The sequence below is a fragment of the Bufo gargarizans genome, chromosome 7 (assembly GCF_014858855.1).
Source record: "Bufo gargarizans isolate SCDJY-AF-19 chromosome 7, ASM1485885v1, whole genome shotgun sequence".
NCBI classification, from domain to species: Eukaryota; Metazoa; Chordata; class Amphibia; order Anura; family Bufonidae; genus Bufo; species Bufo gargarizans.
The window spans coordinates 193565373-193579971 of record NC_058086.1 but is presented as its reverse complement, the minus strand read 5'-3'; the positions used below and the strand labels follow the sequence as shown (position 1 = coordinate 193579971).

The window sequence follows — 14599 nt, the reverse complement described above, 5'->3', positions numbered from 1 at the left end:
TACATCAGGCTTTAGGAGGCCTGTTCGCCCTGCACTCGGGTCTCAGTCCTCCAGTCCGGCACAAAACCTCAGATCCCAACACAGAGACCTCCTGAGCTCTACTGTCAGACAGAGTTAATCCTCTCCACCTGGCAGTGCTGGCTGGTTTTTATGCCTGACAAAACCCGGCCTGGAACATGGGGAGTAGTCACCCACCCAGCACTTTGACTACTCCCAGTGGGAGCCGTCCCGGATCAGCTATTACAGCCATACTAAGTATCGAGGTGTCAAAAGCAACTACTGCTGACACATAAAAACCGGCTCTCACTCCCTCCCCCGAGGCCAGGAACCTAGGTGACACTTACCTATCATCCACGATGATTCCTTGTACCTTATTACATGCCTCCCCTCTTTGTTCAACCCGGAGGGGGTGAACACATGCCATACAGTATACTCGGGACAGGGCATCCGCGACTCCCTGAAAACCGGCCTGCCGTGTGTTCTACGGAGAACTTAAAGTTTTGTAAGGACAGGAACCACCTGACTCTGGCATTTCTCTTTGGCCTGGCTCATCCACTTGACAGGAGAGTGGTCGGTCACCAGACGGAACCTCGTTAACACGTACCTATCATCCACAATGATTCCTTGCACCTTCTTACAATGGTTAAAAGTCATAGGCACGGGACATCACAGGACACCAATCTCTTATGATCTTCAGAAGAACATGTCATCTCCTCACACGTTGTTTTTGTCCTCCAGGGTATATCTAAACTCATAGAACTATTTTTTGACTTTTTGTGTTGATTAATAAGAAAGTTAAAGCCTGGCATTGCTCAAGATCAGTCTGCCCCGACTTTATTTGTTTTATTTTTCAAGAAGTAGACAAATAAGGCATTATTTTATCTGCTCGGTTGTAGGTTTGGGGAATGGGTAATTTAAAGGGGTTGTCCAGTTTAGAAAGCCCATTATCATGTACCCTATCAGAGGGAGAAGGGTCTTCTGTTCAGGATCTTCAGCAGTTACAGTTACAAAGAGTGTCTTCTGCTCTGGAGGACCTGTCCTGTCCTGCATTTACACTGACAACTCTTTGATTAGAATGAGCCCTGTGTAATATTTCATTTCCCCTGAGGTGGCGCTGAAGGCAAACTTAATGCTTATTGTCAGGTTTCACCACCGCTGGTTAGTGGTGGTTCAGCAACAAGGCACTGTGATTAGCTTATTATCAAGCTGACCCATCTAATAACAAGAGATTGTCCAAACTGAAGAACCCCTTTAAATATATTCCCTAACATTATGTACATTTATTTGCACCCACTTCAATTTAAACTGCATTGCCAAAATAGTCATAATAAGTATCCAGGAGACTGGAACAATCAGCACAAACTGGGACTATATATAACATCTAATTAACCTAATTCATCAGCGCATTATGCTTTAAAAATCACCAGGCAATAAGATAATTACTTTCTTCTGTTGCCTCTATATGCTACCAGTGAATTGGTCATTTTGTATTAATTTCCATAAGTACTACCTACAGTAATTACAGGATTATGCATGGTAGTGATTGCTATAAGCCAAACCCTAAGCTTTCCAGTGTCATGTATGCGCATACAGACCTGTATATTACAAGCAGTGGGTGCAACTGAAAGCACCATGATGGACTTTCTAAAACTGCAAAAGAAAATACAGAGCAGATGGAATCAGGAACAAAAATTTGGACTTAATAAAAGTTTTTTGTTCTCAATATATGTTTTCTTGTGTAAGAGAAAAAAAAATTCTTTGAAGGGCTTCTGAAGTTTTGAGACCTTTCCAAAGAAAGATCTTGTGTACACAGACTACTGACGTGGGTGGGGTATGTCCATTGCAATCTGTTAGAGAGTTCCCAATAGTGGACCCTCATCTGACTGGAGATCACTCTGGAGGACCCAGCTTACATGGACTGCCTATTGATTTCAGGGGGTGCCATGCAATGCCATATTTCCCCTGTGGAGGCACTGTAAGAGAATTGAACACTTGTTGCAAGGTTTCCAGATAGATCACAGAGGATCACTGGGTGGAGCCTTCCTTTTTGATCAGTGTAGTATTGGAGTGCCCTTCTAACAAGCAGGAATTGTCAAAAATCCATATCCATTGGGCCATGTGTCAGATCTTCCAAGGACATATCTAGCAGTGCTGGATTAAGTAGACCAAACATGACAGGAGAGGTGACAAACCTACATCGTAGATTTTAGACCTGCGGCATCTTTGGATTTTTATTATTGATTTCACAGTATACAGTGAATTCTGGGCAAACCTACAACAACCACAATGTCACATGCAGACATGACCTTGCAGTCCCCCGATCCAAACCCTAAAGAAATACAGACCCCTAAACCAGACCCTCTAAATACAGTCTCAGACACCCTAAATAAATAAAGATCACCCAAACCACACCCCCTAGACTCTCTAAACTAATACAGACTTAAGACCCACTGAATAAAAATGCAGACCAAATCCTTAAATAAATTGAGGCCTCCTAAATACACACCCAGGGCAGACCCCCTACATAAACTCAGACCCCAGACCCTCTAAATACAGACCCCAGACCAGACTTCATACATTTGCTCTGCAGCTCCACCTCTCCCTCCTTGCTGCTCTCCTCTTTGGCTTAAGGACCTTCAGAGGCATGATCATGTGACCATGTGAAGGTCCTTCTGCAGGTCTTGCGGATCATAGCACAAAGCAATTTTGTTGCAGTTTTTGCCACGTATTACAGCAAAAGATCGCAACAAAACCATAATGTAAATCCAGTCCTTGGGCCAAGGATCATTGCATAAAGCTGGTTTGTTGCATTTTTTCCACCATCTGTGGCAAAACCCACAGTAAAACAGCACTTTGCTTTAAGTCTTTGGGCTGTTTGGGACAATTTATAATCAGCCATTGACATTTAGAATGTGAGTGAATGGCCTATAGAGCAAGTCATTGATTTTTCCAGAGTGACTAGATCAATAATGAAGGAGCAGAGATATACCATACTCCCATGGGACCCCCTGATTATTTTTGGCGCTCTGTGTACTCGTCCTTATGATGAATTGCACTCAGCTGCAAATGTAATATTGCAGATATCGCCCTTTTAAGTCATCCTTTGTGCAGTTTTACTCCCACCACAGCTCTTAGATGCAACAAAACTTGAAATTTTGACTTCTAAAGATAGTTTGGTTGAACTTTAAAGGGCCCCCTCCGTTTGTTTTTAACAATGCTTTTTTAAATGTTAGCTCCCCCCCCCCCCCCCCCATTCCCTTCAAAGACTCTTCTTTTGTGCCCTCGCTTTCTTCTGTGGAGAGCCCTCACTGTAACGCGGGCGTGTGAAGGATGAAATGGCAGACAAGCAAACTCAGGAAATTAGCAAAGTAATTGCATTAGTGTGAAGTTGTGCAGTAGACTGCTGTTTTCAGGAAACAGCTTCTCTTGTAAAGAGTTTGCCCCGGTAAATAGAGCACGCTGCACATACTTCAAGATTTGGGTTAAAAGGAAGAAAAAAAAAATGCTTTGTCAATGTGTCTTAAGATCTCGGATGTATCCATTGAAGAGGGAAGTCGTCACCGGGGAACCTGCAGGAATTAGATTATTCGTCCCTTTGTCATTAATCCTTAATCCTGTTAAAAGTGCGTAGAATAAAAAATATTTCCAGGAAGGTTGAATGAGGTTCTCAGCCAAAAGTATCAACGTGCCCATTTAAATTCTGCACCAGTATAATTCATATTGGATAACTTTTACTCTAGTCTTACAGTTGTTTCCTTTCTTTCCACTTACAAATGGCTGGAGGAAGGGAAATGATGCCTTCTTCGATTAGGGTAGTTGTCACTTTTAGCCCCAGAGATATCACCTACGGGGCTATGAGTAGTTTATGTGGTGGGCATTATATGTACATTATATGTACGTCCATTCCGATAGCTGGTCCTTCCTGCACACATGGAAAACATTCAGTTTGCTGCCGTAGTCCTGAATGTCATTATCATTCCCAAGAGAAAGTGGTTTTTGGCACTCCAATGGGCACCGAGCACCCAGGGCAAAATCACAACCATCTAGGTCCCTGTTCAGGTCTTCTATTAGAGGGGAGAATAAGATAGAGGGAGAGATGCTGAGATTCAGGATATATTGTTTTATATGATTTGATTCAGTATTTTCATGTTAAAAGTTGTGTAACTGCTGCCAGGGAAATCCCATAAATCCTGCTTCCTCAAGCTTGTGAGTCCTGCTACTCCAACTCACATAGAGAAAGCCTGTGAGTCCTGCTTCCCCCGCACACATAGAGAAAGCCTGAGAGTCCTGGTACTCCAACTCACATAAAGAAAGCTTGTGAGTCCCGTGTTTTCTGCCTACATAGAGAAAGTCTGTGAGTTCTGCTTCCTCTGCACACATAGAGAGTCCTGTCTCCCCCACTCACATAGATACAGAGAAAGCCTGTAAGTCCTGCTACTCCAATTTACATAGAGAAAGCTTATGAGGCCTGCTTCCCCCACACACATAGAGAAAGCCTGTGAGTCCTGCCCCTCCAACTCACATAGAGAAAGCCTGTAAGTCCTGTCTCCCCTACTCACATAGATATAGAGAAGGCCTGTGAGTCCTGCTACTCCAATTCACATAGAGAAAGCATATAATTCCTGCTCCCCCCACACACATAGAGAAAGCCTGTGAGTCCTACCAATCCAACTCACATAGAGAAAGCTTGTGAGTCCTGCTTCCCCTGCACACATAGAGAGAGCTTGTGAGTCCCGTGTTTTCTGCCAACATAGAGAGAGTCTGTGAGTTCTGCTTCCTCCGCACACATAGAGAAAGCCTGTGAGTCCTGTCTTCCCCACTCACATAGAGAAGGCCTGTGAATCCTTTGTTTCCTGCCCACATAGAGTCTGTGAGTCCTGTTTTACCTGCACAAATAGAGAAAGCCTGTGAGTCCTGCTTTCCCGGGTGCACACAAAGAAAGCCTGTGAGTCCTGCTTCCTCTGCCCACATACAGAAAGCCTGTGAGTCCTGCTTCCTCTGCCCACATACAGAAAGCCTGTGAGTCCTGCTTCCTCTGCCCACATACAGAAAGCCTGTGAGTCCTGCTTCCTCTGCCCACATACAGAAAGCCTGTGAGTCCTGCTTCCTCTGCCCACATACAGAAAGCCTGTGAGTCCTGCTTCCTCTGCCCACATACAGAAAGCCTGTGAGTCCTGCTTCCTCTGCCCACATACAGAAAGCCTGTGAGTCCTGTTTCCCCCGCCAACTCATGTTTCTCCCACCCACATTGAGAAAGCCTAGGAGTTCTGCATCAAACACATGCAAGAAAGACTGTCAATTACTAAGTGTGGTCAGGAGAAGGCTCACAGGCTTTTTCTATGTGGAGAGGGGAAGCAGGACTCACAGGCTTTCTCTATCAGTGCCAGCAGCATTTATGTAGGTTTTAACATGGAAATACTACATTTTCTAAGTATAACACTGCTCCCTATGGGCAGAAACACGAGTGTGAACACATAGCAGAATTTTTGTACCTGACCGGATTTGCTCTTTTAGCTTATATTCACATATGACAGATTTGTTGGAGAAATCTGTGACTGTCCCTCTTATCTGAATGGGTCTTGCACAAAAACAGCTTGATTCAGATTAATGGAAGTGAGTTTTCAGTAGAAATAATCTCTGCAACAAATTGTCCAAGTGTAAACAAAGAAAATATAGAGCAAAGATATGAAAGGGCTGTACTCACCACCACCACTGATGATATACACTTAAAACAGGTCCTTTCATACAGTATAACCCTCACTTCATAAGGTTTTGACAAATCTTCCTGTCTCCACACTTTTTAGTTCTAGAACTGTTTTTGTGTCTCTGTTACAAACAGTTGTTTCAAAGAAACCATAAAAAAATGCAACAAAAAAAAGACTTTTCCTATTTTCGGCATCAATTTTCTGCCTACTGTGACTCATTGGTAAGGTTGTTCCACCAGACATATATCCCTCAAACTGCAATTTTATCTGCTTTAAGAATTATGACCGGCTACACAAAGCTTTATTGTTCAAGCACAGTTCTAGAAAAGCATAGGCGTAATAGATCTGAAAAAGCAATTTAGGAGTTGTAGGCCAGTCGCTTGTCTTCAGCAACAAAAGTACTCAAAATGAACTCTTGTCAGACGGTGAGCGCTGCAATATTTCCTGCTGTTGACACAAATTATAGTTTACAGAAGAGGCAATCCACCTTGATGATTCTGAACACATGACACAAGCTTTTACATTGACCATGCAGCCGTCCATTTCCCGGTGATCTGGTTGGACCCATGTTGGTCACAAATGAGAAATTATAAATTTAATTATGCCCAATAGATTTGTCCTATAATTTACTTACCTTTATTTTGAAAGCAATATGTTACAGGAAATCTGGTCAGGATAAGGGGCTGGTCTTCCTAAAGACCTGTTGTTGTTTTTTTTAAAGATCTTCCTTTCTTCCTCCTTTCCTCCTCCTTTCTTCCTTCTCTTCATTTCCATCCATTCTTTCCTGCTTTTCTTTCTTTCTTTCGTTTTCTAGCTATCCTTTCTTCTCCTCCCTTCCCCCATTCTTTCCTTTCTTTCCTTTCCCCATTTTTTTCCTTCTCCTTCCTTCTCTTCCCTTCCACCCATTCTTTCCCTTCCTTCATTGCTTCCTTTTTCCTTCTTTCCTTTGTTCCATCCTTCCCTCCCTTCATTTTTCCCTCCTGCCTTTGACTCCTCTCTCCTCCTTTAATTCCTTACTTCTCTTCTGCCTCTTCTTTCCATACATCTCATTCCTTCCTTTCTTTTCTCCTTGCCTTTTTTTCTTCTCCTTCCTTCCTTTCTTCTTTCCATCTCCTTCAGCATATTCTCCATAGTGGATTATGAAAGTTGTAGCTGCATTAAATTACAGTATATGTTCTTTTCATACCTAGAGCATTTAGAAAGTTTTCAGACCCTTTTGCTTTGTTCACATTTTGTTATGTTGTGGCCTTGTGCTAAATTTAAAAAAAGTTCAAGTTTTCCCCATCATTTTGCATGCAAAAAACTGAATGTTAGAAATCTTTGCTCATTTACTGAAAAGGAAAAACTAAAATCTTGCACTGGCATAAATATTTAGACCTTTTACTCAGGACTTAGTTGAAGCACCTTTAGCAGCGATTACAGCCTCCAGTCTTCTTGGGGATGATGACTGTAATGACCGGCAACACACACAGGGAGGAAAACAGGGAAAGCCCTGCACAAGGGAGAGGGAAAGGTGGTGACCCCTAACTCACCTTGCAGCTGGTACCTGCCTGCCCTGACGTCCCTAGACGGGTTCCTCACCCGTGCGGCGATCACGTGCCTAAACCCTGGCTTTCCCTGAAATGAGCCCTAGATAATGAACGGGCCGGTGGGATCGCTAGTCCTCACCACTGCACTAAGAGGGAAACACCAGGGAGAGGACAGACAAACACAGACAAACAAAAACACCCAGGTGGACGGCAACAATTGTCCACAAAGGTCCAACAGGGATCCGGAGGGTAGTGTTCTAAGGCAACACTCAGAGAACGCAGCAACACCGCTCCAGTGGGTCAGAATAGATGTCCAGGCAGGAAGCTCTATATCTGGCAACCAGAGAAGTGTGAGAGGGGAATATAAGGAGGATTGGGAGTGCTGGACAAGGAACAGCTGAGAGAAGGAGCTACGGATCCCTGAGTGAGCCAAAAGGGTTTGTAAAGCAAACCCAGAAAGCTACAATGAGGAAACTTCCCTATCTGACATAGAGCGTGCAGCCAACCGCTGCGACCTCCTGACCCCGGGTACAACGGAGTCAGGCGTGGCTCTTGACACCCTCGTGACAGTACCCCCCTCTCTACGAGGGGCCTCCGGACACTCAGGACCAGGTCTCTCAGGATGAGAGGCATGAAAAATCCGGACTAGCCTGTCGGCGTTTACCTCAGACGCAGGAACCCACATTCTTTCCTCGGGACCGTAACCTCTCCAGTGCACCAGATATTGGAGAGAGCGGCGGACCCGACGAGAATTAACAATTTTGGATATCTGAAATTCCAAACTACCATCCACGACAACAGGAGGGGGTGGCAGCGGTGACGGTTCTAGAGGTGGAACATATTTTTTGAGTAACGACTTATGAAAGACATTATGGATTTTAAAAGTCTGAGGTAACTCCAGGCGAAAAGCCACGGGGTTGATGATGGCTACAATCTTGTAAGGACCAATAAACCTAGGACCCAGTTTCCAAGAGGGAACCTTCAACTTGATATTCCTTGTAGACAACCACACATAGTCATTCACTCCTAGGTCCGGACCTGGCGACCGTCTCTTATCAGCCATGCATTTGTATTTACCTCCCATATTTTTCAAGTTAGCTTGCACCTTCTGCCATACTGATGAAAGAGATGACGAAAACCGTTCCTCTTCGGGAACCCCAGAAGACCCCCCCTCTTTGAAAGTACAGAATTGGGGATGAAAACCATATGCACCAAGAAAAGGTGACTTGCCAGTGGATTCCTGACGGCGATTATTTATGGCAAACTCAGCTAACGGTAAATATGACGACCACAACTCTTGGTTTTCAGATACAAAACATCTTAGATATGTCTCCAGGTTTTGGTTGGTACGCTCAGTCTGTCCATTCGACTGAGGATGGAAAGCTGAGGAAAAGGACAAGTGAACCCCTAAACGGGAACAAAAAGCTTTCCAAAATTTAGAAATAAACTGGGTTCCCCGGTCCGAAACAACATCGGAGGGGACCCCGTGAAGCTTCACGATCTCACTGACGAATACCTGAGCAAGAGTTTTAGCATTAGGTAGTGCGGGTAACGCAATAAAGTGTGCCATTTTGCTAAACCTGTCCACTACTACCAAAATCACTGTTTTACCCGCAGACAAAGGTAAGTCAGTGATAAAATCCATAGACAGATGTGTCCATGGTCTATTGGGAATGACGAGTGGTAATAGAGACCCTGCAGGACGTGTATGTGAAACTTTTGCGCGCGCACAGGTAGAACAAGAAGACACAAAATCCAATACATCCTGACGCAACCTTGGCCACCAAAAACGACGAGACAATAGCTCTAAGGTTGCTTTACTACCCGGGTGCCCAGCAAGTGCCGAATTATGATGTTCCTTTAATAATTCGAGACGTAGGTTCAACGGTACAAACAACTTCTCTGAAGGGCAAGAGACCGGGGCGTCCCCCTGGGCCTCTAACACCTTCCCCTCCAAGGCAGAGTGTACCGCAGAGACAACTACTCCTCTTTGTAGAATGGGTACCGGATCACTCACATTACCCCCTCCAGGGAAACAACGAGATAGTGCATCAGCCTTGGTATTCTTTACCCCAGGACGATAGGTAATCACAAAGTTAAACCTGGTAAAAAATAGCGACCACCTAGCCTGTCTAGGGGTGAGACGCTTAGCTGATTCGAGGTACAGCAGATTTTTGTGGTCCGTAAACACAGTGACGGGGTGGACTGCCCCCTCTAAAAAGTGACGCCACTCCTCAAACGCAAGTTTAATAGCTAACAGTTCCCTATTGCCAATATCGTAGTTCTGTTCCGCTGCAGATAGTTTTTTAGAAAAGAAAGCACAAGGACGCCATTTGCCAGGAGACGGACCCTGAGACAGTACAGCCCCCACTCCCACCTCTGATGCATCGACTTCAACAATAAAAGGCTGAGAGACATCAGGTTGGACTAGTACAGGTGCTGAGGTAAACCTCTCTTTTAGAGAGGAAAAAGCAACTTTAGCGGCGTCAGACCATTTAGAAAAATCAGTCCCCTTCCTAGTCATGTCAGTAAGCGGTTTTACGATCACCGAATAATTTTTAATGAATTTCCTATAGAAATTCGCAAAGCCCAAGAACCGTTGTAGTGCTTTGAGGTTCTCAGGAAGATCCCAATCCAAAATTGCCTGGACCTTCCTAGGATCCATACGGAAACCTGACGCAGATAAATAATAACCTAGGAATTGTATCTCCTGAACGGCAAAAACACATTTTTCAATTTTAGCATATAATTCATTCGTCCGTAGGACCTGCAGTACTTGTCTGACATGCTCCTCATGTGTTTTCAGATCAGACGAATAAATTAAGATATCATCTAGGTATATTACCACAAACCTGCCGATTAGATGACTAAAAATGTCATTAACGAAATGTTGAAAGACGGCAGGAGCATTGGTCAGGCCGAAAGGCATAACTAGATTTTCATAATGCCCCTCAGGGGTGTTAAAAGCTGTCTTCCACTCATCCCCCTCCTTGATACGAATCAGATTGTAGGCCCCCCTAAGATCGAGTTTGGAGAACCACCTAGCACCCGCAATCTGGTTAAACAGGTCAGGAATGAGAGGAAGAGGGTATGGGTCTCGGATGGTTATCCGATTTAATTCACGAAAATCTAGGCAAGGACGCAGGCCCCCATCTTTCTTTTTAACAAAGAAAAACCCTGCAGCCACGGGTGAAGAAGAGGGTCTGATGTGTCCCTTAGCCAAACTCTCGGAGATATAATCCTTCATGGCTTGTCTCTCTGGACCTGAAAGATTATATAACCTGGTCTTGGGTAATTTTGCGCCGGGAATGAGGTTAACCGGGCAATCATAAGGACGATGAGGTGGTAACTTCTGACAACCCTTTTCAGAAAAAACGTCCTCAAAGTCCGAAACAAATGTAGGTAGGGTAGTTATGGAGGCAACTAAGCAATTGCTATTTAAGCAATTTTCTCTGCACGGCTCACTCCACTCCAATATCTCCCTGGCCTGCCAATCCACCACTGGATTGTGCGCTACCAACCAGGGTAGGCCCAGCACCACCGGAGTGGGAAGCCCCTCCAGAACATAACATGAAAGCATCTCGTTATGGTGGTCCCCTACCCGAAGGTGTAAATTATGGACGATGTGGGTGAGGTTTCTCTGAGACAGAGGAGCAGAATCTATAGCAAATATGGGAATAGGTCTCTGTAACGTACAGAGAGACAAACCCATAGTGCGGGCAAAATGGGCATCTATCAAATTTACCCCTGCTCCACTGTCTAGAAAGAAAGAAATAGTCTCTGTCTTATCACCAAAAACAATAACCGCTGGCAACACAAATTGCGATGTACGTATGGAGGAGACGTATACCCCCCGGCTGACATCCTCCACACAGCCTGGGGTTAGTAGTTTTCCGACGGTTTTTTTGTTTCTGAGGAAAGAAGGACAGACGTTAATGAAATGACCCCTCTCCCCACAAAAAAAACAACCCCCACGCCTACGGCGAACCTCAGGAGGACGGACCTGACGAGTAGTTCCTCCTAGCTGCATAGGCTCGTCTATGTCCGTACAGACTAACTGCTGCTTGGGAGGGGTTATCAATGGCTCCGGTTTTTTCAACCTGTCCCTAAGGCGTCTATCTATACGGATAGAAAGGGATATAACTGCATCAAGGGAAAAGGGGGTCTCATACAATGCAAGCGCATCCTTAACCCTTTCGGATAACCCAGAGCAGAACTGACTCCTGAGAGCCGGGTCGTTCCATTGGGTATCCGTAGCCCACCTACGGAAGTCAGAGCAATACTCCTCTACCGGCCGCTCTCCTTGTAGGAGTCTCCGTAATTTTGATTCAGCCAGTGCGACTCGGTCAGGGTCGTCATATATGAGACCCAAGGCCCCGAAAAACTCATCCACTGACCGAAGAGCCTGGGAATCAGTAGGTAAAGAGAACGCCCAGGACTGCGGGTCCCCCTGCAGCAGGGAAATAACAACACCCACCCGCTGTTCTTCATTACCAGAGGAGTAAGGACGCAGTTTAAAGTATAGTTTACAGGCCTCACGGAACGTCAAAAACTTGTCCCTTCCCCCAGAAAATCTGTCAGGGAGAGGGACCTTGGGTTCCGCAACAACCTGGTTACCAGTAGCAACCGCTGGGCTTGCGGTCTGTTGTAATTGCTGCTGTTGCTGGAGGACCGACGCCTTCAATCCTGCCACCTCCAAAGACAGGCCATGAAATTGTTCGGACAGAGCAGCAATTGGATCCATACTGGATTCTAAGTAGGTAAAAAATTTTTTTTTTTTTTTTTTTTTTTTTACCTACACAAAAATAAGGGCCAGATATAATGTAATGACCGGCAACACACACAGGGAGGAAAACAGGGAAAGCCCTGCACAAGGGAGAGGGAAAGGTGGTGACCCCTAACTCACCTTGCAGCTGGTACCTGCCTGCCCTGACGTCCCTAGACGGGTTCCTCACCCGTGCGGCGATCACGTGCCTAAACCCTGGCTTTCCCTGAAATGAGCCCTAGATAATGAACGGGCCGGTGGGATCGCTAGTCCTCACCACTGCACTAAGAGGGAAACACCAGGGAGAGGACAGACAAACACAGACAAACAAAAACACCCAGGTGGACGGCAACAATTGTCCACAAAGGTCCAACAGGGATCCGGAGGGTAGTGTTCTAAGGCAACACTCAGAGAACGCAGCAACACCGCTCCAGTGGGTCAGAATAGATGTCCAGGCAGGAAGCTCTATATCTGGCAACCAGAGAAGTGTGAGAGGGGAATATAAGGAGGATTGGGAGTGCTGGACAAGGAACAGCTGAGAGAAGGAGCTACGGATCCCTGAGTGAGCCAAAAGGGTTTGTAAAGCAAACCCAGAAAGCTACAATGAGGAAACTTCCCTATCTGACATAGAGCGTGCAGCCAACCGCTGCGACCTCCTGACCCCGGGTACAACGGAGTCAGGCGTGGCTCTTGACACCCTCGTGACAATGACACAAGCTTAGCACACCTGGATTTGGGGACTTTCTGACATTCTTCTTTGTGGATCCTCTCAAGGTCTGTCAGGTTGGATGGGGACCATCAGCCATTTTTAGACCTCTCCAGAGATGTTCTCTTAGGTTCAAGTCAAGGCGTTGTCCTTAAGCCGCTCTTGTTGTTTGTTAGCTTAGGGTCATTATCTGGCCAGTGTGAGGTCCAGAGCACTCTGGATCAGGTTTTCATTAAGAATATCTCTTTGCTTTGTTTTATTCAGCTTTCCTTCAACCCTGAGCAGCCTCCCTGTGCCAGCCACTGAAAAAAAAAAAACATAGCATGGTGCTGTCCCCACCATATTTCACTATAGGGATGGTATTGGGCAGGCGATGAGAAGTGCCAAGTTTATCACTCTAATAATTGAGAACAAAATGTTCAGTCTTTGTTTCATCAGACCAGAGAATCTTCTTTCACAGAGTCTGAGAGTCCTTAAAGGGAACCTGTCACCAGTTTTATGGTGTCCTAACTAAGGGCAACATAAATAAGTGACTGATTCTCTTAGCAAAATGCTGGGTCACTTTCTTTAATTGACTCAGTCAATCTGCCAACATCTTGTATTGAAAAGCTCTAGCTGATAATGATGAATATTTATGAGCTCTTGACTCTCCCCACCTACCTGCTGCTGATTGACAGTTTTTTTTCCATATGAATCAGCAGCAGGTGAGCAGAGTGGCTTTAGCTCTGAATTAAATATACGCTGGACTCACTGACATCACGCTGGACTCAAATCAGCTCATTAGCATGCGGCATGTGGCATCTTTGTGTATATTATGAGGTAACCATCTGTCACACCAGTTAGTGAATACATCTAAGGCACTTTTTAGTAGTTAATGATTGTATATAATTAGTTAGATTATAATCAAATATCCACATGACATGTTCCCTTTAAGGTACTCTTTTGCAAACTTTCATGTGTCTTTTACTGAGGAGAGGCTTCTTTCTAGCCACTCTGTAATAAAGCCCAGATTGGTGGAATGTTGCAGTGATGGTTGACCATCTGGAAGTTTTTCCCATCTGCACACAGGATCTTTGGAGCTCTGACAGAGTGACCATTGGGTTTTTGATCACCTTTCTCTCACCAAGGAACTTCTCCCCCGAAATTTTAGTTTGGTGGGGCGGCCAGCTCTAGGAAGAGTCTTGGTTCTTCCAAACTTCTTCTATTTATGTTATGGAGGTCACTGTGGCCTTGACCACAACTTTTGTACCCTTCTCCAGATCTATGCCTCCACACAATCCTGTCTCTGAGCTCTACAGGCAGTTATTTCCTCCTCATGGCTTGGTTTTTGCTCTGATTTGCATTGTCAGCTGTGAGACCTTATATAGACAGGGCTGTGTATTTCTAAATCATGTCCAATCAATGAATTTACCTGAAGAGTCTATAATCAAGGTGTAGAAACATCTCAAGGTGGTTGGTTATTTTTTCTAAAATTGGCAAAAATGTCTACAATGCTGTTTTCACTCTCTCATTATGGGCTATTAAGTCCAGATTGATGGGGGAAAACTTGATATTTTTTTTATTTTAGCACAAGGCCTCAACATAACATACACTCTACGCAGCTAGGCCAGTTGGACACAACTTGAGATAATGGAGGGAGGTCCTGCGTTTAGGACCCTTATATTTTACCTAAAACGTACAACAGCTATATAGAGCTTATCTTACATGGACAATCCATTAAATTTCAATGAGAATTATGTAATGCTTCATTCACCACAAGTGGCACTGCAGGGAAATTAATCAATTACTGTCAGATTTCCCTACAGATTACAGATGATCACTGGAGGTCCCAGCAGTAGGATACCTGTGACCCTTTGAATAAAAAAATACATTGTCCTAAGCAGATTACCCCTTT

The 14599-nt window shown here is 44.8% G+C and overlaps 1 protein-coding gene across 1 annotated transcript in view; it reads left to right on the top strand.

Annotated features, from left to right (window-relative positions):
- ADAMTS9 (ADAM metallopeptidase with thrombospondin type 1 motif 9) overlaps positions 1–14599 on the top strand; it is a 202727-nt gene that overhangs the window by 87759 nt on the left and 100369 nt on the right.